Source organism: Dasypus novemcinctus, chromosome 24 (assembly GCF_030445035.2).
Source record: "Dasypus novemcinctus isolate mDasNov1 chromosome 24, mDasNov1.1.hap2, whole genome shotgun sequence".
NCBI lineage: Eukaryota > Metazoa > Chordata > Mammalia > Cingulata > Dasypodidae > Dasypus > Dasypus novemcinctus.
Genome location: NC_080696.1, coordinates 20,155,434 through 20,183,372, shown reverse-complemented (window position 1 = coordinate 20,183,372; position 27,939 = coordinate 20,155,434). Strand labels below are relative to the sequence as shown.

The following is a 27,939-nucleotide window of genomic DNA, read 5'->3' as shown; positions in this document are numbered from 1 at the left end:
GGATATACTCATAGTGGCAACAATTAAAAACCACAGCAGGGGGGGTACTGGGTTCCTGGCCAGTGGTGCTCTGTCGTGGTCCCTAGGGGAGCAGCAACAGTCTCCCAGGTGCAGCGGCGGGGACTGGGAGGGAGTGAGGGTTCAACAGTGAGCCCCTGACGCTAATGACTATGCTTGTGAGCTGATAAGCCTAAAATAAGAACAAGGCCTAGAGCAACATTGTGCCTGGGAATTTCCTCCTGTTAGCCTTCATGTTACTCAAATGTGGCCAGTCTCGAAGCCAAACTCAGCATGTAAATGCAATGCCTTCCCCCCAGCGTGGGACATGACACCCGGGGATGAGCCTCCCTGGCACTGAGAGACCACTATCAACTACCAACTGATGATGCAACTGGAAAATGACCTTATACGGAAGGTTCAATGCGGACCAGCAGAATATCCCTGTCTACATAAAATAACATGACTTTAAAATGCTGTTTGACCTAAAGTAAGGGGGAAATGGAAAGGAGAAATGAGTTTATATGGCTACGAGTTTCTAAAAAAGAGTCTGGAGGCTGGCAGAAGGATTGCCCTTATGCACAACTGAGCAGAGTCAGAGAGACAGATAAAGCAGATACAACCCCCAGGTATTGGTTCCTTTGAGGGCTAAAGAGACCCATGGGAGTTATGGTCATGGCCGATGGGGTTAACTACCAGGTCAGATGGCCCCTCTTTGGAAATGGTGTTTATGTGTGATGAATCTGGACTCAGATGGGATCTCCCTTCAAAGACTTTCATGCTAATGTGCTGGAGGTGCAGTTAGTGTTGGGGTTTAAGATATATTTAGGGGATTTGAATCTCTGGACTGACAATGTGATAGCCAGGTCCTGAGCCTCAACAGACTCCAGCAACTACAATCTGATTTATTGGACTTACCACACTCAGCTAAGATGGAGTTGAAGAAGGACAACCACCACACCATGGAGCCTAGAGTGATTACAACTGAAAGTGGGAGGATTGCATCCAGCATCCATGTGGAATCTGAGCCTCCTCTTGACATAGAGGTGCAATGGACACAACCAATCCAATGTCCACATAGAAGAGGTGGCATTGGATTGGGAAAAGTGGACATGGTGGACGATGGGTATGGGGAAAGGCAGGAAGAGATGAGAGGTGGAGGCGTCTTTGGGACATGGAGCTGCCCTGGATGGTGCTTCAGAGGCAATCACCGGACATTGTAAATCCTCACAGGGCCCACTGGATGGAATGGGGGAGAGTATGGGCCATGATGTGGACCATTGACCATGAGGTGCAGAGGTGCCCAAAGATGTACTTACCAAATCCAATGGATGTGTCATGATGATGGGAACAAGTGTTGCTGGGGGGGGGAGAGGTGGGGTGGGAGGGTGGGGTTGAACGGGACCTCATATATGTATTTTTAATGTAATATTATTACAAAGTCAATAAAAAAAAAAAGAATCCAAAAAATAAAAAATAAAAAAATAAAAAGGTTTGAACTCCTAAAAAAAAACTAAATTGGAAATCTTAGTGTGAATTCAATAAACTTAAAAAGAAATATGCTTCCTATCTGTGTCATTAAACTGGCCATTGGGTTGTTATTATGACTGCTGCAATTACTCTCAAGAAACAATCTATCAGCTATCAACATAGAATTCTGCATAACAAACAATCCCAAAATTCTACTACAAGGGTTTACTCTCATGTTCCTGAGTCTACAGTCCACTACGGTTCAAATGATCTACCCTGAGATCAGCTGGGTGGCTCTGCCTCAAGATGTAGATTGGCTCCGTTGGCTTGAGGCTGAGGTTTGAGCTCAGATCTACTCCGTATATGTTCATTCTGGGCCCAGCTCAAGGGGCAGCTATCCAAGGCAAGTTTTTCTCGTGATGACTCCAGGGGCATGAGACCCAAGCCAAATGGCACAAACGTATTTAAAGCCTTTGATCAGATCACATTTACCAGTATTTCATTGACCAAAGCAAGTCACATGACCAAGCCCAAGGTCAAGGGGTGAGAAAATGCTTTCCATCTCTAGCAGAAAGATCTAGAGATGTAGGAAGAACCTCAACATGGATGGTAAAGAGCTTGAAAGGATGTGAAGGACTGGGGGAAAGTCAAACCTAACACATATGCCCAGTGCATCTTTTGTTCTATAATACCATTCTTCAATTAAAGGTATCTGGGCTCCTTAGAAAGTGACTGAATTTATGTCTCCGGGTACAGAAAAACCAAGATGGATGCAGAACATTTTTCTTTGTCAGAAAGTAAGTATGCTTTAAAAAATATCTAGAGTGGAGCCAGAAGGACAAAGGAGACTGCTTAACTGGGACTCCACTAGCCGAGCTATGAGAAGGTAAATATAAAAAAGAATTATAGATTTAATTCTTTCAAAAGAATTGAAAGCAGGGATTCAGATATTTGCACACTGATATTCATAGTGGTATTATTCACAACTGCCAAAAGATGGAAACAACCCAAGTGTTCATCAACCAATGATTGGATAAACAAAATATGGTATATACACAGAATGGAATATTACCTAGCAGGAAAAAGAACTGAAGTTCTGGTATATGCTACAACATGAATGAACCTTGAGGACATTATGTTGAGTGAAATAAGTCATATACAAAAGAAGAGTATGGACTCACTGATATGAAATAGAATAAGCAACTCACAGAGTCAGAATCCAGAATATAGATTACCAGGGGATGGGGTGGGGTTAGGGAATAGGGAGTTAAGGATTAAAATGTACAGAGTTTTGGGAAGCAGATATGGCTCAACTGATAGAGCATCCATCTACCATATAGGGAGTCCAGGGTTTGATACCCAGGGCCTCCTGGCCCATGGGGTGACCTGGCCCACGCACAGTGCTGCCTCTGGCAAGGGGTGCCATACCAAGCAGAGGTGCTCCCTGCGTAGGGGTGCCCCATGTGCAAAGAGTGCACCCTGCAAGGATAGCTGCCCCACGCAAAAAATGCAGGCTGCCCAGGAGTGATACCACACACATGGAGAGCTGACGCAGCAAGATGACGCAACAAAAAGAGATATAGTTTCCCGGTGCCACCTGACAAGAATGCAAGCAGACACAGAAGAACACACAGCGAATGGACACAGAGAGCAAACAATGAGTGGGGGGGAGAGAAATAAATAAAAATGAATCTTTTTTTAAAAATGTACAGAGGTTCTATTTGGAATTATGGAAAAGTTTTGGTAATGATAGTGGTAACGGTAGCACAACATAATTAACAGCTGTAATTAACAGCATAATTAACTGCTATATTTAACAGCATTGAATTATGTAGTTGAATGTGGTTATGGGGAGATTTTAGGTTGTATATATGGTATTAGAATAAAATTTTTTCTAAAAATCCATGAATTCCACAACAAAAACAGTTAATTATAAGTTAAACCATGGACTCTAGTTAATAGTAAAATTATTAAAATGTGCTTTCTTCATTTGTAACAAATGTCTCACACTAAGGCAAGGTATTAATAACAGGCTGGTATGTGAGAATTTGAACCCTGTGTTTTACACATGATTGTTCTGTAAACCCACATTTCAATTTTAAAAAATAAAGAATTATAGTTAATTATAGTGAGTTGAATTTGTGACAGGCTGTGAGTCTACAGAGATACTGAAAAAGGAATGGGAAAGGGAATGTAGCAAAAGATAAGTGTAATAAAAGTACACATATATGTAATTTTAAATTTAATTTAGTAAATAGAAAAGTATTGATGAATATGGGTGTTCCATTTCTTCATTAAAATACATCTTTTTGTAATGTGTAGATGTCAGGTTTCTTTATATTTAAGTAGGAAAGAATTAATACAAGAAACAATGAATACAACAAATAAAACTGGAAAATGTGCTGTTAACAGGAAGGATGGACCAGCACTGGTGTTCACACATTATATTCAGGAAGAAAGATAGTCCTACTATGTGTTACATGACAGTGGATTTGTTATGTGTCCCAGGAGGAGAGCTGACTGGAAAGAATCACTGACTGTTGTTTTCTAAAAGATGAAACCTAAAGACAACCCTATTGATCTAGTAACAGTGGACTGAAGAGGAAGAGCCAGTGACTACACTCCAACGGACAATGGTAAACGAGGACACCAGGTTTCCAGAAAATTGTGTGCGTAGAAAATCCCATTGATACAGTAAGTGAACCTTGTCTATAAGAAGGAACACAGACTAAAAAACATTTTTTGTTTGTTTGTTTAAATCATCTTGTTAAGTGAAACAATGACCCATATCCCAAGGAAATCTATGGATAACCCAGAACCTGAAAATTTAGCTGAGTTGGGGTCCTTTTTCTATTGGATATGTTAAGATTGTTGTAACTTCTGAGTGGTACAGAAATAAGTTCAGAGATAATGAAACCAAGGGTCCAATCCTTAGTGTCTTAGGCTGGGTTTCCCCAGAAGCAAATCTTGAGATGAAGATTTGAGTACAAACATTTTATTAGGGAGTTGATCTCAGAAAGCACCAATAAAGAGTGGAGAAGAAAGGTAAAATACGACGTGTATGTCAAGATTCCCTGGGGCTCAGTCCATTGGGGATCTCTGGGAGACGGTGTAGAATACATCTCAGAGTTGTCCTACCAAGAGGCAAGGGAGTTGGCATATCTATCCACCAACCCCCATTTGTAATTGAGAGCTGTTTCTGGTATGTTACCCCCCAGCATTTTTAATAAACTATACACATTTAACCAAGCACAAATAGTAAGGAGTATTTCCTACCACACATAAAAGCTCCTTGAACGTTAAACATCCCAGCAGTAATCCTCAAAGTATTCATTGTGTGCACTTTTTAAAAATATGTTGGGAAAGCAGACTTGGCCCAGCAGTTAGGGCGTCCGTCTACCACATGGGAGGTCCATGGTTCAAACCCCAGGCCTCCTTGACCCGTGTGGAACTGGCCCATGCGCAGTGCTGATGCACGCAAGGAGTGCCCTGCCATGCAGGGGGGCCCCCCGCTTAGGGGAGCCCCACGCGGAAGGAGTGCGCCCTGTAAGGAGAGCCGCCTAGTGCGAAAGAGAAGTGCACCCTGCCTAAGAATGGTGCTGCCCACACGGAGAAATGACACAACAAGATGACACAACAAAAAAAGAAACACAGATTCCCGATCCACTGACAACAACAGAAGCGGACACAGAGAACAGACAACCGGGACAGGGGGGTAGGGGCGAAGGGGAGAGAAATAAATAAATAAAATAAATCTTTAAAAATAAATAAATAAAATAAAATAAAAATATGTCAAGTTGGGAGCAGATGTGGCTCAGGCAGTTGAATTTCTACCTCCCACATGAGAGGTCTGGGTTCAATTCCTGGTGCCTCTTGAAAAAACAACAAAAGGTAAAACAAATGATAAAACCAACTCAGGGAATCCAATGTGGCTCAGTGGTTGAGTGCTGGGTTCCCACATACAAGGTACCAGGTTCAAACTCTGGCCCCCGGTTCCTAAAAAAAAAAAAAAAAAGTCAAGTTGATTATTTCTCCCATTCCAACATGTTTTTCTGAAACAGATGACCCAGCATGACTTGACAAGTAATGGGCATGAATCTTTGGCTCACACTCAGGGCTGAAAGAGCATCACTCATCTTTAAATCATATTCCATGTCCCCATTAATCGCACCTTGCTGCTCACCTTCTGCAGAGGTGCTGGGGTCTCATGCAGTGTGGTTCTCAGGGAAGCCATTCTGGGCGTTAGTCCATACCTACCTATCACCTCAGCCTCCAAGGCCCTTCAGGCTGGCCAGTGATGCGTGACAGGGGAGTTTTTGGGGAGACTGGGGACCACTTAACTAGGAACCATTTAACCATTCCTTTGAGGAACTGACACCTGAGACGTCCCTACCAGCCATTTCTTCCTGTCTTAGGGAAATTCTATTTTTCTCCCCTCTGGCTGCCCTCCAAGATACTCTCCCCTCTTCCTTCTCCTCTGGGACATGTAGAACAATCTCTTCAATGAAAGTGGACTTCAGAAAAAGTTAAAGGGCTGGCCGCTCTCCCCCTGCCATACAACTCCTTGCTTCAGGGGAACACAGAAGCAAAATATGGCTTTACTTGGAAAAAGGTTCAATTAGAGGAAAACAAACACAAACCAATACCTCAGAAAACCATCCTATGATGCATGCAAGTAAGAATATTGGCCCAGACTGAAACTTCCTATTTTGGGTGGCAATTTCAACAGTGGAGGAAAGGCAAGAGAAAAGCACATCCAGGGTTAGGTTTGGTTTTGTCTTTTCACACAACTATACCACCTGAACTTTCAGTAGTTATAATTCTGTGAATTAGCAGGGGAGATGTAGGCAATTGTTAATCCAAAAGTCTTTTGGGGCACTTGCTGGGAACCAAAAGTTTCTTCTATCCTGGGCATCAGCTTGACTGTGATGCACTTACCATGGACTCTTACTTAGACTGGCCAGACACATCACACAGAAAAAGAAGTGTATTTCTTTGGTGCCTTTTGCTACTGCTGAAGGTGAGAAGGTAGACATGAAGGTGGACAAGACAGAGGAACACAACATTGCCTCATGTGTCTTTTGCCTTAAGCTGTTTCTAGGGAAAAAAGTCACACACATTTAGCAATTTATAATTTAAATCCGTTTTGCTCCCCAAAAGGATTTGAGGTAGTTTATATTAAAAGACACATAGCCTCCGGCGGTGGTCCACCAAGCCTGCATCCTCAGCCAACTCTACCTCCAGGTGGTTTGAATTTTGAACCTCTTATAATCCTGATGAACAATTTTGTTTTTCTCAAGTTCATGACAGTGGGAACTTCAGAAATTGAAGGTTTATGCAGTTTGAGGCTGTTCAGCTTTGTGCAGAGTTCAGAGTACTAAGAAGCAGAGATTAAAATGGCTTCCAGAGGAAACACAGAGACAAACAAATTAAAGCAAAATTTAGAAGAACAATTGTATAGACTAATGCAGCAATTACAAGATCTGGAGGAATGGAGAGGAGAAACTTGATACAGAGGAATATGAAGAAAACAGAAAAGAAACTCTGGAGCAGCTAAGGGAATTTAATGATTCATTGAAAAAAAATTATGTCTGAAAATATGACTTTGGTGGATGAACTAACTGGAATGCAACTGGCTATTCAGGCAGTTATCAGCCAGCCAGGCCTTTAAAACTCCAGAGGTCATCAGATTATTTGCAAAGAAGCAACCTGGTCAACTTCGGACAAGTTGAGCAGAGACGGATAGAGATCTGATGGTAGGAGAGCTGAAAAGAGACTTATACACAATAGAAAGTGGAAATAATAGCTCTCGGGAAACTTGGAGAGAAGCTGAGTGCAGATGATGAGACCTCTTGTCAGCAAAGAGATGCTAACCTCCACCAATTTGAGAAAGTCTCTACAGACCTTGGTTCTGGAGACCAAACCCTTGCTCTGGCAAGTTTTGAGGTTGAAAAAACAAAAAAAAATGACATGGTATGGAATCTTTGGGCATTGATCATATTTTGTTGTAAATTGCATTTTTCTTCTGGAATTTTAAGTCCTTGCAAAGAAATCAAGAGATTCTCAGAGTGCATTAATAACCTAACAGAAGGTGACATAAAAGCATAATAGCAGCTTCGGTTTATTCCCTTCATCATTGTGCTTTGTGAAGGACTACCAGCTTGAGTGATCCCAGCCTTGTTGGGTTGGAAGGATTGATAGGACCTTATTCATTATAATTTGTCTGTTTTATCTGTTTAAAAGAGAGAAAAGGGAAGCAGACGTGGCTCAACTGATAGAGTGTCTGCCTACCATATGGAGGGTCCAGGGTTCAATACCCAGGGCCTCCTGGCCTTTGTGGTAAGCTGGCTCACATGCAGTGCTGCCACGCGCAAGGAGTGCCGTGCCACACAGGGGTGTCCCCCCGTGAAGGGATGCCCCACGCACAAGGAGTGCACCCCACAAGGAGAGCAGCCCCAAGTGAAAAAAGCACAGCCTGCCCAGGAGTGGTGTTGCACACATGGAGAGCTGATGCAGCAAGATGACGCAACAAAAAAAAGAGACGCAGTTTCCCAGGCCACTGACAAGAATGCAAGTGGACACAGAAGAATACACAGCAAATGGACACAGAGAGCAGACAACCAGGAGGAAGGGGAGAGAAATAAATAAAATAAATCTTTTTAAAAAAAGAGAGAGAAAAGAAAAAAAATAAAATAGAAGATGTGAAATGGTAGGAAAGAAAAGAGCACATTTCCCAGCTTTCTAGATAATAGAGACATTGTGAGTAAAGAGCAAATCTGACTCTGAGGGTTGAGGTTTTCTGGTAATAAAGGAACCAAGACACCACGAATTACGAAATCAGAATTATCTGACCCATTCTTCAAGAAAGGCATTTTGATTTTCCTCTTGGTACTGAATTTTAAAAGGAATTTATTACGTCGATTTGTACATGTGGGAGATTGAATAAATGAGGTTTGTCTTCTAGGTGGGTTTATAGAAAAATGTAGAGGACAATCTTCCTATTCCATGTTATATATCATTTAGTAAAAGTCAGGTCATAAAACTTACTTCTAATCTTAATTTTAATTCATAAAGTTAGTTGAATTTATATTAGTCAACCATTGTGGCATAATAAACAACCACCTCTGAGACATATACCAATAAGTATCCATTTCTCGCACACAGCTTGTGGTTGGTGGGTCCAGCTCTGCTTCAAGCTCCAGTCTGGCTGGGTCAGCTCAACTCCTCGGGTCTCTCATGCCTCTAGCTGGGGCACGGGCATCTCATGGCAATGGCAGAAGCTCAAGAGAGCAAGCCCAACTGCACAAGCACATTTCAAGTCTCTCCTTACTTCACGTCTGCTACTATTCCATTGGCCAAAGTAAATCACATGACTTAGCCCAACATCAAGGGATTCAGAAGTCCTCTATGCCTTTTGTGGAATGAACTGCAAGTTCACATGGGAGAGGGCACGGATACCAGAAGGGGCAAAGAATTGGGGCCAGTATTTCCGTCTCTCACAGGTAGGATTTAAGGAAACAAGAAAAAGTAAGGCTTTTCCTACCTGATCTCTCCCTCATTTTCTCTCCTCAGAAGCAGTCACTTTTACTTGTTTTTGACATACCCTTTGAGATATTCCAGATCATAACATTGAAATGTGCATGCAGCTTTCTTTTTTTTTTTTAAAGATTTATTTATTTATTTCTATGCCCCCATCCCACCCCACCCCACCCCACCCCACCCCACCCCAGCTGTCTGTTCTCTGTGTCTATTTGCTGCGTCTTCTTTGTCCGCTTCTGTTGTTGTCAGCGCACGGGAATCTGTGTTTCTTTTTTTTTTTTTTTTTTTAAGATTTATTTTTATTTATTTAATTCCCCTCCCCTCCCCCGGTTGTCTATTTTCTGTGTCTTTTTGCTGCGTCTTGTTTCTTTGTCCGCTTCTGTTGTCGTCAGCGGCACGGGAAGTGTGGGCGGTGCCATTCCTCGGCAGGCTGCTCCCTCTTTCGCGCTGGGCGGCTCTCCTTATGGGTGCACTCCTTGCGCGTGGGGCTCCCCTACGCGGGGGACACCCCTGTGTAGCACGGCACTCCTTGCGCGCATCAGCACTGCGCACGGGCCAGCTCCACACGGGTCAAGGAGGCCCGCGGCTTGAACCGTGGATCTCCCATGTGGTAGACGGTCGCCCTAACCACTGGGCCAAAGTCCCTTTCCCGAATCTGTGTTTCTTTTTGTTGCTCATCTTGTGTCAGCTCTCCGTGTGTGTGGCACCATTCCTGGGCAGGCTGCACTTTCTTTTGTGCTGGGTGGCTCTCCTTATGGGGCACACTCCTTGCACGTGGGGCTCCCCTATGCGGGGGACACCCCTGCGTGGCACGGCACTCCTTGAGCGCATCAGCACTGGGCATGGGCCAGCTCCACATGGGTCAAGGAGGCCCGGGGTTTGAACTGCGGACCTCCCATGTGGTAGATGGATGCCCTAACCACTGGGCCAAGTCCGCCGCCGCATGCAGCTTTCTGTGTCACCAGAATGATTTATGTAGCTCAACAAAGAGGTGCAAAGTGTCTACCGTGTGCTCTGAGTGCCTGAAATATCTTTGGTGTGGGGAAAGCATATGAGGTCAAAGTTTCACTGTCCAGTTCAGCAGGCACATGTGCAGGTATATGTACCGTATTTATAAACAGACTTATTCATAAATGTCAGTCAAATATTAAGGCAGTTCTGTATTTATCATATCCTGTGTGTAATGTCAATCTTAATAGCTAGTATTTAATGATAATTTGTTTAAGATTTATATTTTATTTATTTTTCTCCCCTTCCTCTTCTCCCCCCATTGTCTGTTCTCTGTGTCCATTCGGTGTGTGTTCTGTGTCTGCTTGCATTCTTGTCAGCAGCACTGGGAATCTGTGTTTCTTTTTGTTGCATCATCTTGCTGTGTCAGCTCTCCATGTGTGTGGCACCACTCCTGGGCAGGCTGTGCTTTATTTTGCACAGAGCAGCTCTCCTTACAGGGTACACTCCTTGCACGTGGGGCTCCCCTACATGGGGGCACTTCTGCATGACACGCCACTCCTTGCACGTATCAGCACTGTGTGTGGGCCAGCTCACCACACAGGTCAGGAGGCTCAGGGTTTGAACCCTGGACCTCCCATGTGGTAAGCAGATGCTCTATCAGTTGAACCAAGTCTGCTTGCCTTTTATGATAATTTAATGACACTGGATGTTCATTAGGAGACACATCAGGTAACTAGCACTTGAGGAAAATGTGTGTTCAAATAAAGAGCTACATACTTCCATAAATCCTGCATAATAAACCACCCCTAAACTTAGTGGCATAAAGCAGCAAGTACTTTTATATGGTCTTGGATTCTAAAGGCAGGAATTCATGCAGGTCACAGTGGGATGTCTTGCCTCTTCTACATGATGCCTGGGGTCTCAGCTGGGAGAGACTTGAACAGCTGGGAAAGGAAGATACATTTCCAAGGTGGCTTCTTCACTCCCATGTTTGGTATCTTGATGGGTTTGTTATGTTATGGGAAACTGGCTTACCTATTCCTTATTGTAAATGTTACACCCATTCTATTGTAGATGTTGCCCTATTGTAGATGTTGCAGTTGTTACCTATTATTGTAGATGATGTTGCAGTTCTGATAGCAAACAGCTGCTCTGCAGTTTCCAATAAATACGATGTGGAAACTAAGTTCAAGGCTCTCAGTTTCAGAAGCTGTGAGTCCCCCAGTCCCACCTTTATTTCCTCTCTTGTGTCTTTCTCTGTCTTTTATTTCTGTAAGTTCTGTGTTGCCTTCCCTTTGAGCCAACCTATCTCTGAGCTGATCGCAGCAACTGGTGCCCAACGTGGGGCATGAAGGGAAGAAGGCTTGAAGTACCTCGTGCCTGAATAGGAACTTGAAGGGAAGAAGGATTGCCTCAAGTGAAACTAAAGTTGGTGTAACAGTGCAGAGCCCCAAGTGGTTTGGAAAGCCTTCAAAGTCCTCGAGGGTTTGCTTGTATTTCCCCAGGAGACAGAGAATGTTCTTTATGGCTACCAGCTCATCGGATAAAGCCATACCATGAATGCCAAGAGACAACAAAAGTTCCTGTGGAACCCAGAACCTCCAGTCATTCAGATGGAGAGACAGATGCTGAAAACTGCACAGCTGGGTCTCATTCCGAAGACTAGAATGACTTTACATCAAAGTATCTAAACTACAGAAACTTGTTCAAGTATGGCATCATAAAGCAAGTATGGCTTGGGGACAGAAAGAGATTAAGAAGGAAATTGAGAGGAGGAAAACTGGAAGAGACATGTTAAATTATAAAAGGAAGCAATGAAGAAATTTTAGATTAATAGATTTGGAACTGCTTTTGTGTCTGTTCAATGTTAGTGTGTCTGTTGTAATTGTTTCAGTGTGTGATTGTTTAAAAAAGAAAGAGAGGGAAATGGACTTGGCCCAGTGGATAGGGCATCTTTCTACCACATGGGAGGTCTGAGGTTCAAACCCTGGACCTCCTTGACCCATGTGGAGCTGGCCCATGCGTAGTGCTGATGCACACAAAGGAGTGCCCTGCCACTCAGGGGTGTCCCCCACGTAGGGGAGCCCCACGCGCAAGGAGTGTGCCCCATAAGGAGAGCCGCCCAGTGTGAAAGAAAGTTCAGCCTGCCCAGGAATGATGCCCCACACACAGAGAGCTGACGCAACAAAAAGAAACACAGATTCCCATTCACTGACAACAACAGAAGTGGACAAAAAACAAGAACATGCAGCAAATGACACAGAGAATAGACAACTGGGGGGGGAGGGGAGAGAAATAAAATAAATTTTTTAAAAAAAGAAAGAGAAAGGAAGAAAGGAAGGGGAAAATAGAGAAAGGAAGGAAAAAAGAAAGGTGGAAAGAAGGGGAAAAGAAAGAGAAAGGAAGAGAGAAAAGGGAGGAAAAAGAGAAAAGGGAGGGAAAAGAGAGAGAAATAGGAAGGAAAAAGAGAGAGAAAAAGGAAAAAAGAAAAAGAGAAGGGAAGAAAAGAGAAAAAGAGAGGAAGGAAAAAAGAGAGAGAAAGGAAAGAAGGAAGAAAGAAAAAGAAAAAGGAAGAAAGAAAGAAAAAAGAAAGAAAGGAAGGATAAAATGAAATACATAAAAGTTAAGCAAATATTGAAAAAGGTAAAAAGTTTGTGGGAATGCTAGCTGAAATGTTATAAGGTGTATTTTGTCCTAAAATAAAATGGTTAATATGGAGATATGTGGGACTACTATGCATATAGCAAGTTGTAAAAGTACTGTGGTAGCATTCAGTGAGATATGTTTTGTAAAAGTAAAACAATCCTGAATGAATACAAAAAGTTCAAAAACTGTGTGTAAAGATCCGCCATGGACTTTTGCAGTTCTTCAAGGCTTTCTGCCCTAGACTGATGGCAATCTGGCTGTACAGAAGAAACCTGTGGCAGCGACCCTACTAAGAAACATCAGAAACAATGGTATTTTAAGGGCCTGGAATAGATAAACAATTGGGACAAGATGTACGGTCTCTGCTGCTCAATCAAATTCTTAAATGTTTGGGTAAGACAAAACTATATTCTCTGCTATAATTGATAAATATAATGTTTTCTCATGTTAATGGAGTTTGTAATGACTTAGCCTGTGAACAGGATGTGGCCAGCACTAATATTGAGTACTGATCTATAGAGCCTTGTTGGTTGGGAATTGTAAGCCCATGAGAAATGAAAGTCTATTTATTAAATATCTCCTAGTTGGAAGTCTTTTTGTTTGTTGTTACAGTTATTGATTATGTATAAAATGCTTGAATACTAACTAGAGCTTTAATAATGAAACATATTGTGTATTTAAGTGATTTGATGAACTGTAAGTGATACATAAATGTACCTTGTTGAATGTATATGTAAATCTCTTGTTTTAAGTTTGAACAATCCTGGGACTGAATATATTGAGAAAAAATTGAATGAGTATTGTTCAAACCTAAAAGTGAAAATATCATTCAGGAATGACTCAGTGAAACGTCATTTGTGTAGACTTTGCAAAAACAAAAAGAGGGAAATATTGTGGGAAACTGGCTTACCTGTTCCTTATTATAAATATTACACCTGTTCTATTGTAGACGTTGCCTTATTGTAGATGTTGCTGTTGTTACCTATTATTGTAGATGATGTTGCAGTTCTGATAGCAAACAGCTGCTCAGTAGTTTCCAATAAATACAATGTGGAAACTAAGGTGCAGACTCTCAGTTCCAGAAGCTGTGAGTCCCCTGGTCCCATCTTTATCTCCTCTCTTGTGTCTCTCTCTGCCCTTTATTTCATAAAGTTCTGCGTTGCCTTCCCTTCGAGCAACCTACTGTGAGCTGATTGCAGCATTGTTGGAACGATGGGTTTATCCAGGGACTGTCAACCATACCCTGTATGGTGCCAGGGTAATCCAACATCTCATAAAGAGACTATGTATTCGAGAGAACATGCTGGAAGCTGTGTGGCCTTTTATGAATTAGCCTCAGAAGTTACTTAGCATCACTTCTGCCATACTTTATTGGTCCATGCATTCATAAGACCTTTCAAATTCTGGAAGAGAAGATGGCAAGTCCCTCTTTTCAATGTGAAGAGATTCAAGGAATTTGTGGTCGTTTGTTTAGACTCCCCCAGACTCTATGGTGATAATATCCTAAGATACTGGAGTCCCCTGAACCCCTGAAGAGACATTTTTAGTAATACCAGGGACCATGGGGATCATCTTGTTCCACCCCATCACAATGTAGGGGAGGGAGCTGAGCCCTGGAAAAGGTGCCATTAACCTTTAGTTGGAGGGGATATGATTTTAAGGGAATTCTTTATTTAATGATAGAAACATAAACATAGACATAAATCAGTTATGCATATATCTCTTATACAATTATGATGTGGATTGAATTATGTACCCCAGTTCGTATATGTTCTTGGACTTGGTCTTGGTCTGCTTTCTGGTGGGTATGGACTCATTGTGAGTAAGTTCTCTTCAAAATGTTACTTCAATTAAGGTGTGGCCCTACTGAATCAGGTTGGGCTTCAATCCAGATCCCTGGAGTCCTTTATAAGCAGAGTGAAAGTCAGAGAAGCCATAGGGAGCAGCCAGAAGCTGGAAGCCAAAGGAACCTAGAAGAGAAAGAAGAGGATGCCATGTGCTTTGCTATGTGACATAAAAGCCAAGTACTAAAGGATCCACAGCAGCCAGCCCTATAACTTCAAAGTCTTTGGGGAGAAAGTATCACCTTGCTGACACCTTGAATTTGGACTTCTCCTGTCTTCAAAACCATGAGTCACATAGTGGCAACAATTAAAAACCACAGCAGGGGGGGTACTGGGTTCCTGGCCAGTGGTGCTCTGTCGTGGTCCCTAGGGGAGCAGCGACAGTCTCCCAGGTACAGTGGCGGGGACTGGGAGGGAGTGAGGGTTCAACAGTGAGCCCCTGATGCTAATGACTATGCTTGTGAGTTGATAAACCTAAAATAAGAACAAGGCCTAGAGCAACATTGTGCCTGGGGATTTCCTCCTGTCAGCCTTCATGTTACTCAAATGTGGCCAGTCTCGAAGCCAAACTCAGCATGTAAATGCAATGCCTTCCCCCCAGCGTGGGACATGACACCCGGGGATGAGCCTCCCTGGCAACGAGGGACCACTATCAACTACCAACTGATGATGCAACTGGAAAATGACCTTATACGGAAGGTTCAATGCGGATCAGCAGAATATCCATGTCTACATAAAATACCATGACTTTAAAATGCTGTTTGACCTAAAGTAAGGGGGAAATGGAAAGGAGAAATGAGTTTATATGGCTACGAGTTTCTAAAAAAGAGTCTGGAGGCTGGCAGAAGGATTGCCCTCATGCACAACTGAGCAGAGTCAGAGAGACAGATAAAGCAGATACAACCCCCAGATATTGGTTCCTTTGAGGGCTAAAGAGACCCATGGGAGTTATGGTCATGGCCGATGGGGTTAACTACCAGGGCAGATGGCCCCTCTTTGGAAATGGTGTTTATGTGTGATGAATCTGGACTCAAATGGGACCTCCCTTCATAAGACTTTCATGCTAATGTGCTGGAGGTGCAGTTAATGTTGGGGTTTAAGATATATTTAGGGGATTTGAATCTCTGGACTGACAATGTGATAGCCAGGTCCTGAGCCTCAACAGACTCCAGCACCTACAATCTGATCTATTGGACTTACCACACTCAGCTAAGATGGAGTTGAAGAAGGACAACCACCACACCATGGAGCCTAGAGTGATTACAATTGAAAATGGGAGGATTGCATCCAGCATCCATGTGGAATCTGAGCCTCCTCTTGACATAGAGGTGCAATGGACACAACCAATCCAATGTCCACATAGAAGAGGTGGCATTGGATTGGGAAAAGTGGACATGGTGGCTGATGGGTATGGGGAAAGGCAGGAAGAGATGAGAGGTGGAGGCGTCTTTGGGACATGGAGCTGCCCTGGATGGTGCTTCAGAGGTAATCACCGGACATTGTAAATCCTCACAGGGCCCACTGGATGGAATGGAGGAGAGTATGGGCCATGATGTGAACCATTGTCTATGAGGTGCAGAGGTGCCCAAAGATGTACTTACCAAATCCAATGGATGTGTCATGATGATGGGAACGAGTGTTGTTGGGGGGGGAGAGGGGGGGTGGGGGGGTGGGGTTGAATGGGACCTCACATATATATTTTTAATGTAATATTATTACAAAGTCAATAAAAAATAAAATAAAATAAAAGCAAAAAAAAAACAAAAAAAAAAAACCATGAGTCAATAAATTCCCATTGTTTAAGGAAAAAAAACATTAACATTGACTAGTGTCCCGATAAAAACAACACAACTTTTTTAATGAAGTGGAAAAACTAACTATGAAATTTATTTGGAAGGGAAAAAGGCCCTGAAAAGCCAAAGACATATTGAAAAAGAAAAACGAAATTGGAGTAATCACACTACCTGACTTTAAAACATACTACAAAAGCTATTGAGGTCAAAAGGGCATGGCATGGTATTGGCATAAGGATAGACATACTGTCCAATGGAACCAAATTGAGAGTTCTGATACAGATCCTCGCATTTACAGTCATCTGATATTCGACAAGGCCACCAAGCCCACTCAACTGGGAGAGAATTGCCTCTTCAACAAATGGTGCTTCAAGAACTGTACATCCATATGCAAAAGAATGAGAGAGGATTACCATTTCATACCTTATACAAAAATGAACTCAAGATGGATCAAAGATCTAAATATAAGAGCCAAGACCATAAAGACGTGGGAAGACAATGTAGGGAAGTATCTATAGGACCTTGTAATAGGAAATAACTTCACAAACTTCATACCCAAAGCATGAGCAATGAAAAAAAAAATTAGATAAATGGACCTTCTCAAAATTAAAGCCTTTTGCACCTCAAAGGAGTTTATCAAGAAAGTGCAAAGACCCAATGGGAGAAAATATTTGGTAACCATATATCTGATAGGAGCCTAATATCCAGCATATTAAATCCTGTATCTCAAAAATAAAGACAAACAACCCATTTTATACTTTTTTAAGATTTATATATTTATTTATTTCTAGCCCCTTCCCCTACCCCCACCCTAGTTGTCTGTTCTCTGTGTCTATTTGCTGTGTGTTCTTTGTCCGCTTCTGTTGTTGTCAGCAGCACGGGAATCTGTGTCTCTTTTTGTTGTGTCATCTTGTTGTGTCAGCTCTCCGTGTGTGCGGTGCCATTCTTTTGCAGGCTGCTCTTTCTTTCGCGCTGGGCGGCTCTCCTTATGGGGCGTACTCCTTGTGCGTGGGGCTCCCTGACGCGGGAACACCCCTGCATGGCACGGCACTCCTTGCACGCATCAGCACTGCACATGGGCCAGTTCCACATGGGTCAAGGAGGCCCAGGGTTTGAACTGCGGACCTCCCATGTGATAGACGGATGCCCTAACCACTGGGCCAAGTCCGCTTCCCTAAACAACCCATTTTAAAAATGAGCAAGAGATTTGAACAGACACTTCTCCAAAGAAAAAATACAAATGGCTAAAAAGCACATGAAAAGATGCTCAACATCACTAGCTATCAGGGAAATGCAAATCAAAACTACAATGAGATATCATCTTACACTCATTAGTCTGGTGACTATTAAAAAAACAGATGACTACAACTGTTGGAAAGGACATGGAGGAATGGAAACCGTTATCCACTGCTGGTGGGAATGTAGAAGGATCCAGCCACTGTGGAGGACAGTTTGGCAGTTCCTCAAAAAACTAGCTATAGATTTGCCATATGACCCAGCAATTCCACTGCTGGGTATATACCCAGAAGGAGTGAAAACAAGGACACCAAGTGATACATGCACACCAATATTCATAGCAGCATTATTCACTATTGCCAAAAGTTGGAATCAAACCAAATGCCCATCAACAGGTGAATGGATAAACAAAATGTTGTATACACATACAATGGAATACTACTCAGCTATAAGAAGGAATATAATAGTACACATAGTATTACATGGAAGAATCTTGAGGACCTTATGCTGAGTGAAGCAAGCCAGGCATTGAAGGACAAATACTATATGACCTCTCTGATATGAATTAAGCATATCAAGCTGTCTCAGAGAGCTAGAGACTGGAAGATAGGCTTACAGGAAATAGGAGGGGAGAGGAAGATTGTGAGCCAAGCCCACATGGACAAAATCTACGATAAAGTAGAGGTAGGTAGTTGTGTAGTGAAGGGATAGGACAGGGGCATAGGGATATTATTGGGTTGGGCTTTGCAAGCATGAGGCAAGCAAGGGTTGGGAGGAGGGATCAGATGGTCCAGGGAATTGGGGGGAGTGTTGGGGTGAAACAAGTAAACACAGGAGATTGTCGGGTATGTAGTTGAAACTATAATGTTGAGAAAACTCTTTAGAAAATATAATAAGGAAGGGTTACTTGTTTAAGGTGTTCGACTGGGGCATCTGGCACAGGGCACACCTGGGGCAGGCTTCTAGGGAGTGTGTGAGTGCTCATCATGTCATAGTTTGTTATATCAGTGGGTGGAGACCCATACAAGGAGTGGGAAGGTGTTATTACCCCATCCTGGGGAGGCCTAATCTTCTCAAACAGAGGGGAGGATATCTCTAGAGAGCATGGTGACTCCCAATAGGGGAGGACAGACTAGTGTGTCAAGCCCTCTGCATTGTTGCAAGTATCTATGAATCTTGTCCTTCAAGTAATGAAGCTTGGTTGTCACTGTGGGCCCTGAAGGGAGGGGGAGAGAGGAGTAGAATAGTTGGAAAAGGGGGTAATTGGGAGGCAATGGAAGTGTTCTGCATGATCCTGCAATGATGAGTACAAGCCATGTTAAATAGCACCAAAAATTTATAAAGGTGTTGTAGCAGTTTGATATGGTTATGAATTCCAAATATATATATTGAATTATGTTTATAATCTGATGTGTACCTGGGCCTGATTGAGTTATGATTAGGGCTTTAATTGGGCCACATCATTAGGCCATTGAGTCCCCACCCCTTGGTGGGTGGGTATTTACAGATAAAAGGCATGGCAAAGGACAGAGTTGTGAGTTTCTGATATTGGAGTTTTGATGTAGAAATTTGATGCTGAAGTCTTAAGCTGGAGCCCTGCGGAAAGAGACAGAGCCATTCATCTGATAGTCTACAGTGACCTTGTGGAGAGAGGCAAAGCCTAGAGAGTCTCATTATCTACAGCTGACCTTGTGGACGAAACAAAGGAGCTGAGGCCAGAGGAACCCAGAAAGCCTGAACCTTCACAGACGTCAGCAGGCATCTTGCTCCAACATGTGGAAATAGACTTTGGTGAGGGAAGTACCTTATGCTTTATGGCCTGGTAACTGTAGGCTCCTACCCTAACTAAATACCCTTTATAACACCCAGCAGATTTCTGGTATTTTGCATCAGCACCCCTTTGCTTTAATAGGTGTATAGTCTAAAATGTACACCATAATGTAAACCATAATGGAACCATGGTTAGTAGCTTTGTTTCAATATCTGTACATACAGGTTAACACCTATTACAGTGATGAAAGGCAAAATGTCAAAAATAATTTATGGTATTTTTCAATTTTTTTGTTTATTAAAAATATTTTATTGTCTTTTTAAAAAGATACATCAATCACATAAAAGTTTTCGATTTTTTTTCCAAATTCTACTCAATGTATTCATTTTTTAAAAAGATTACATTAAAAAAATATGAGGTCCCCATTCACCCACGCCGCCCCCACCCCACCACTCCCCCCACAGTAACACTCTCCCCCATCATCATGACACATCCATTGCGTCTGGTGATTACATCTCCGGGCATCACTGCACCACATGTCCCGTGTTCCACACCATAGCCCACACTCTCCCACGTTCCATCCAGTGGGCCATGGGAGGACATACAACATCTGGCAATTGTCCCTGGAGCACCACCCAGGACAACTCCAAGTCCCGAGAATGCCTCCACATCTCATCTCTTCCTCCCATTCCCCGCACCCAGCAGCCACCATGGCCACTTTTTCCACACCAATGCCACATTTTCTCGATTACTAACCACAATAGTTCATGAATAGGATATCATTAAGTCCACTCTGATCCTTAATGTATTCCTCCTTCTTGTGGACCTTGGCTTGGTTGTGACCATTCCACATCTATGTCAAGAGGGGGCTTAGATTCCACATGGATACTGGATGCAATCCTCCTGCTTTCAGTTGTAGGCACTCTTGGCTCCATGGTGTGCTGGTTGACATTCTTCAACTCCATGTTAGCTGAGTGGGGTAAGTCCCAATAAATCAGAGTGTAGGAGCTGAAGTCTGTTGAGGCTCAGGGCCTGGCTTTCATATTGTCAGTCCAGAGATTCAAATCCCCTATATATATCTTAAACCCCAGCACCAACTACAATTCCAGTAAAGTAGCATGAAAAGCTTGTGAAAAGAGATCCCATCTGAGTCCAGCTCCATCACGCAGAAACACCAGCTCTAAAGAAGGGCCAACTGGCAAGGCGGTGAACTCCATCTGCCATGACCATAGAACCTATGGGTCTCTTTAGCCCTCAAAAGGACCAATATCTGGGGTTGTATCTACTTTATCTGTCTCTGAGACTCTGCTCAGGTGTGCATAAGGGCAATCCTTCTGACAACCTCCAGACTCTTTTTTAGAGACTCATAGCCATATGAACTCATTTGTCCTTTCAATTTCCCCCTTACTTTAGATCAAACAGCATTTTTAACTCCTGTTATTATATGTAGACAGGTATATTCTGCTGTTCCGCATTGAACCTTTAATTCAAGGTCATTTTCTAGTTACATCATCAGCTGGTACTTGGTAGTGATCCCTCGGTGCCAGGGAGGCTCATCCCTGGGTGTCATGTCCCACGCTGGGAGGAAGGCATTGCATTTACATGCTGAGTTTAGCTTCAAGACTGGCCACATTTGAGTAACAGGGAGGCTGTCAGGAGGGAACTCTTAGGCACAGTGCTGCTCTAGGCCTTGTCCTTATTTCAGGTGTATAGGCTCACAAGCATAGTCATTAGTATCAGGGGCTCACTGTTGGACCCTCATTCCTTCCTGGTCCTTACCGTTGCACCTGGGGGACTGCTGCTGCTTCCCTAGGGACCACGACAGAGCCCCCCTCCCCCCCGGTCAGGAACCCAGTACCCCCCCAGCTGTTGTTTTTAATTTTTCCACTATGAGTATATCCAAACATTTCCATGCACCCTGGACACATGCCCTGTATAACTTCCTGTCAACCATATATCGCCTGTCAATAACATCCAATACCAGTATTCCTCTGCTGCCATTGTTGAACTACTCTGTGATCCAAAACTTCCTGAAAAGTGAAGCCCAATATAATGTCAGGTTCCCTTACTAGTAAAATGGAATATAGTGATGAGTTTAAAGTTTAGATATAGAATACATATTGATTTAGAAAAATTCTACATCCTATCTTTTTCTTTTCTTTTTTCCTAATTATTGAGCTTCTCTTCACAAGAGCCTTAGATCACAGTAATTCATATATACAATATACAGTACTCCCACATATCCATTATAAAACCTTTTCCCTTCCACAGCAATAATCTTTTAACTTATTCATATCATATTTACTGAAACTGATGTACAGATATTGAGACAATAGCTTTCAAACAAGGTGACATTTGTGTTTATATTGTGGTTTATATTTTAGGCTATACAGTTTTCTAAATTTTTTACTTATCCTAAGTTTTACATTATGGTTTACATTATTAGTCTGTTGTCCCCTATATGTTTTTGGTGTAATATTACATGTTTTATATCCATCCTTGTGTACTCTTGTGAAACACTTCATTTGCCCTCACATTTACTTTGGTTCCATCTATTCAATATCTATTTCCCCCTCCCCTTGGGGCCCACAGTGACTGTCAATCTTCATTTCTTGAGGAGCCATGTTCAGAGATACTTGCAACAGTGTTGAGGGCTTGACTTGCTCAACTGCCCTAATGCCCTGGGAGACACCCTTTCTCTTGAGAGATACAGTTCCCTCTATTTGATGGCATTAGTCCTCCCCAGGATGTAGGTCTACCTTCACTCTCATTATATGGGTCTCTACCCAATGGTATAACCCACTCGGGCAAAATGAGCATTCAGATATTCCCTAGGAATCTGTCCTGCGTCAGATTATCCCCTTTGAGTATCTTAAACAGGTAACTTTCCTAATTATATTTTGAAAAGGTTTTCTCAGCATTTTACTTTCAACCAACACCTGAGAATCTCCTATATTCATATGTTGCCCCTCCCTCCCCCCAATTTCTTGGGCAATATTACCCATCCGCCCATCCCTAGCCCTCCTCAAACCCGCAAAGCCCCACCCAAAGGTAACCCTATGCCCCCATTTTATCTCTTCCTTGTGCACATATTAACTACCAGCTTATCATAGATTTCACCCATGTAGATGTCAGCTTACATCTTTCCTCTACCCCCCAATTTCCTGTAAGCCTATCTTCCATTCTCTACCTCTCTGAGGCAGCTTGCTTATTTCATATCATTGAGGTCATGTAGTATTTGTCCTTCTATGCCTGGGTTGCTTCACTCAACATAAGGTTCTCAAGATTCATCCATGTTATCACATGTGTTTGTAGTGTATTTGTTCTTAAAGCTGAGTAGTATTCCATTGTATGTATATACCACATTTTATTGATCCACTCATCTGTTGATGGGCATTTGGGTTGATTCCAACTTTTGGCGATAGTGAACAATGCTGCTCTGAACATTGGTGTGCATATATCAGTTTGTGTCCTTGTTTTCAGTTCTGCTGGGTATATACCCAGCAGTGGAATTGCTGGGTCATATGACAAATCTATAGTTAGTTTTTTGAGAAACCGCCAAACTATCCTCCAGAATGGTTGGTCCTTCTGCATTCCCACAAGCAGTGGATGAGTGTTCCCCTTTCTTCACATCCTCTCCAGCATTTGTATTATTCTGTTTTTTTCATAGCTGCCAATCTTATGGGAGTAAGATGGTATCTCATTGTAGTTTTGATTTGCATTTCCCTGATAGCTAAAGATTTGGAGCATTTTTTCATGTGCTTTTTAGCCATTTGTATTTCTTCTTCGGAGAAGTGTCTGTTTAAATCTTTTTCCCGTTTTTAAAATGGGTTGTTTATCTTTTTATTTTCAAGATATAGGAGTTCTTTATATATGCAAGTTATAAGTCTCTTATCGGATATATGGTTGCCAAATATTTTCTCCCATTGTGTAGGTTCCCTTTTTACTTTCTTGACAAACTCCTTTGAGGTGCAGAAGGCTTTAATTTTGAGGAAATCCCATTTACCTATTTGATGTTTTGCTGCTTGTGCTTTTGGAGTGATGTTCATGAAGCCATTTCCTATTACAAGGTCTTGTAGATGTTTCCCTACACTGCTTTCCAAGGTCTTTATGGTCTTGGCTCTTATAGTTAGGTCTTTGATCCATCTTGAGTTGATCTTTGTGTAAGGTGTGAGATGGTAATCCTCTTTCATTCTTCTACATATGGATATCCAGTTCTCCAGGCACCATTTGTTGAATAGGCCATTCTCTCCCAGTTGAGAGGGTTTGGTGGCTTTATCGAATATTATATGGCTATATATATGAGGTTCTATATCAGAACTTTCAATTCAATTCCATTGGTCTGTGTGTCTCCCCTTATGCCAATACCATGCTGTTTTCACTACTGTAGCTTTGTAGTATGTTTTGAAGTCAGGTAGTGTGATTCCTCCAATTTCATTTTTCTTTTTCAATATGTCTTTGGCTATTCGGGGCCTCTTTCCTTTCCAAATAAATTTCATAGTTAGTTTTTCTAGTTCCTTAAAGAAGGCTGTGTTGATTTTTATTGGGATTGCATTGAATGTGTAGATCAGTTTTGGTAGGATAGACATCTTAATAATATTTAGTCTTCCTATCCATGAACAGGGAATATCCTTCCATTTATTTAGGTCTTCTTTGATTTCCTTGAAGAGTCTTGTATAGTTCTCAGTGTGTAAATTTTTTACATCTTTAGTTAAATTTATTCCTAAATATTTGATTTTTTAATTTACTATTGTGAATGGTATTTGTTTCTTGATTTCCTCCTGATCTTGCTCATTATTGGTGTACAGAAATGCTACTGATTTTTGCGCATTGATCTTATAACCTGCAACTTTACTAAACTCATTTATGAGTTCCAGAAACTTTGTTGTAGACCTCTCAGGGTTTTCTATGTATAGGATCATGTCATCTGCAAATAATGAAATTTTGACTTCTTCCTTTCCAATTTGAACGCCTTTTATATCTGGTTCTTGCCTCAGTGCTCAAGCAAGTACTTCTAAGACAATGTTAAATAGAAGGGGAGAGAGTGGGCATCCTTGCTTTGTTCCTGACTTTAGAGGGAAGAATTTTAGGATTTTTCCATTGTAAACAATGTTGGCTGTAGGTTTTTTCATATATACTCTTTATCATATTCAAAAAAATTTCCTTGTACTCCGATCTTTTGGAGTGTTTTTATCAAGAAAGGGTGCTGTATTTTGTCAAATGCTTTTTCTGCATCTATAGATATAATCATGTGATTTTTTCCCTTCTGTTTATATGGTGTATTACATTGATTGATTTTCTTATGTTGAACCATCCTTGCATACCTGGAGTGAATCCCACTTGGTCGTGGTGTATAATTCATTTAATGTGTTGTTGAATATGATTAGTAAGTATTTTGTTAAGTATTTTTGCGTCTAGGTTCATTAGAGAAATTGGTCTGTAATTTTCCTTTCTTATGGTGTCATTGTTTGGCTTTGGTACTAGGGTAATGTTGGCATCATAGAAGGACTTAGGCAATGTTCCTTCTGTTTCGATTTTTTGGAAGAGTTTCAGCAAGATTGGTGTTAGTTCTTTCCTAAGTGTTTTGTAGAATTCACCTGTGAAGACGTCTGGCCCTGGGCTCTTCTTAGTTGGGAGGTTTTTAATGACTGATTCTATCTCTTTTCTTGTGATTGGTTTGTTGAGATCATCAATTTCTTCTTTCATCAATATAGGTTGCTTATTTGTTTCTAGGAATTTGTCCATTTCCTCTGAATTGTCATTTTTGTTGGAATATGTTTTTCAAAGTATCCTCTTATGATAGTCTTTATTTCTGTGGGGTCAGTGATCATATCTCCTTTCTCATTTTTTATTTTGTGTATTTGCATCTTCTCTCTTTTTTTCTTTGTTAGTCTCACTGAAGGTTTGTCAATTTTGTTGATCTTCTCAAAAAACCAGCTCTTGGTCTTGTTTATCTTTTCAAGTGCTTTCTTATTTTCTATTTCATTTAGTTCTGCTCTTATCTTTGTTATTTCCTTCCTTCTTCCTGTTGGATTACTTTGTTGTTTTTTTTCTAATTCCTCCAAATGTGCAGTTAGTTCTTCAATTTTTGCTCTTTCTTCTTTTTTGATGTATGAATTTATGGCTATAAATTTCCCTCTCAGTACTGCTTTTGCTGCATTCCATCAATTTTGGTATGTTGTGTTATCATTATCATTTGTTTCAAGGTAGTCATTGATTTCTTTTGAGATTTCCTCTTTGACCCACTGTTTTTCTAAGAGTGTGCTGTTTAATTTCCATGTCTTGGTGTGAAATCTGGGCCTCTGGCCCTTGCAGATTTCCAGCTTCACTCCACTGTGGTCAGAGATATTATTTTGTATGATTTCGATCTTTCTGAATTCATTAAGCCTTTCTTTGTGACCTAGCATATGGTCTATCTTGGAGAATGATCCATGTGCACTTGAGAAAAATGTGTATCCTGCTGTGTTTGGGTGTAATGATCTGTATATGTCTATTAGATCCAGCTACTCTAACATACTGTTCAAATATTTCATTTCTTTAGTGATTCTCTTTTGAGATGTTCTGTCCAGAGTTGATAGTGGTGTATTAAAATCCCCCACTATAATTGTAGATGCATCTATTCTTTCACTTAGTTTTTCCAGCATTTGGCTCACGTATTTAGAGGCGCCCTTGTTAGGAGCATAAATATTTATGATTGTTCGTTCTTTTTGACAGATTGTCCCTTTCACTAATATGTAGTATCCTTCTTTATCTCTCACAATTGTTTTGCATTTAAAGTCTATTTTGTCTGATATTAATATAGCTACTCCTGCCTTTTTTTGGTTGTTTGCTTGTAAGATTGTTTTCCAACCATTCACTTTCAGCCTCCATGAATCTCTGGGTCTAAGATGTGTCTCTTGTAGACAGCATATAGATGGGTCATATTTCCTTATCCAATGTCCCAGTCTGAATCTTTTGATAGGTGAGTTTAATCCATTGACATTCAGTGTTATTACTTTCAAGGAATTATTTATGTTAGCCATATTTTGATTGGACTTGTGTTTGTCATATTTTGTTTGTTTGGTTTTTTTTTTTTCCCTTCTCTTTTTGTCTTTTTTGTTGCTCTTACACTCTCCTCCAACTCTGCCTGTCCTGTTTTTTCCTTTCTTCCTGCAGAACTCCCTTTAGAATTTCTTGAAGGGGAGGTTTCTTGTTTGCATACTCTTTCAGTTTCTGTTTATCTGTGAATATTTTGAACTCTCCATCATTTTTGAATGCTAGTTTAGCTGGATAGAGTATTCTTGGTTGGAAGTTTTTTTCTTTTAGTACCTTGACTATATCATACCACTGCCTTCTTACCTCCATGGTTTCAGATGAGAAATTAGCACTTAATCTTATGGAGCTTCCCTTGTATGTGATGGTTTTCTTTTCTCTTGCACTTTTTGAATTTTCTCTTTGTCTTGAGCATTGGATAATTTGACAAGTATATGTCCTGGTGTGGGCCTGTTGGGGTTTATGACGATTGGGGTGCTCTGTGCTTCTTGGATATGTACATCTGTCTCTTTCAGTAGATTTGGGAAGTTTTCAGCCATTATTTCCTGCAACACTCCTTCTGACCCCTTTCCCTTCTCTTCTCCTTCTGGTATGCCTATAATACATATGTTTGAGTGTTTTGCATCGTCATTCATGTTCCTAAGTCCTAGCTGGATTTTTTCTTTTTATCAATCAATTCTACTATCTGTTTGATTTCCAATGTACTGTCTTCCACATCACTAATTCTCTGTTCTGCCTTTTCTAATCTGCTGTTATTTGCTGTGAGTGTATTTTTGATTTCTTGAACTGTGGTGTTCATTCCCATCATATCTGTTATCTTTTTGCATATGTCTGCAATTTCCCCTCTAATTGTTGTCTTCATATTGTTAACCTCTTCCTTTACTTCATCAAATTTGTTGGTGATATATGTTCTGAGATCTTTAATTACTTGTGCAAAGTTCTGCTCCCCTTCCTGGTTTTTAGTTTGTTCATTGGATTCAACCATGTTTTCCTGATTACTGGTTTGGTTTGTAGATTTTTATTGTTGTCTGGTCATCATTTTATCTTGATGGGTTTAATCAGTTCCTTAGCTTCTTTGCCTATCTTGGGGATTAATTAGCTGTTGTTTTTGCATAAGTGTTATATCTTCCCTTTATCACTTTGTTCTTCTTATTCTAATTTCTCATTGCTGGCTGAGTTCACTTTGAAGGAAAGTATTAGGGCCAGGGAAAGGCAATTGTGTAAGCAAGGAAAAAGTGTAAAGTAGTATTGGTGATAAATGTTAACAGAGCAACAATATGAGATCTGGGAGGATGGATATTAGATTCATGTAAGTTGTGTAGAGTTATAGCAGTAGGTAGAGTACCTATAATGAGGTAGTTGACTGACTATGGGAGGAATATGGTGTGAATTAAAAAGCTAGTGTTTTCGTGAGAGAGGGAAAGAGAAAAGAAAGGCAATAGTTTCAAGAGTGGATAAAAGACAGAAAATGAAACAAAGGTATTAGAAATTAAGAGTTAGACAATTCAGGGATCAAAGAAAGGGAGGTGGAATATAGGAGAGACAGTAGATGATGGAGGATATCAAGATGTAGGGGAAAGGGGATAGTATAGGTAGCCAAAATCAATTCACACAGAAATGAGGCAACGGAGGATGAGGAAACCCAGCAAATGTGAGGTGT

General features: G+C 41.4%; 1 protein-coding gene and 1 pseudogene across 2 annotated transcripts in view; both read left to right on the top strand.

The window, feature by feature from the left end:
- Window positions 1–27,939, top strand: part of NKX2-2 (NK2 homeobox 2) — a 163,812-nt gene that overhangs the window by 70,382 nt on the left and 65,491 nt on the right. The window lies entirely within an intron of this gene.
- On the top strand, window positions 6,794–7,575 carry LOC101433907 (protein LZIC pseudogene; annotated as a pseudogene).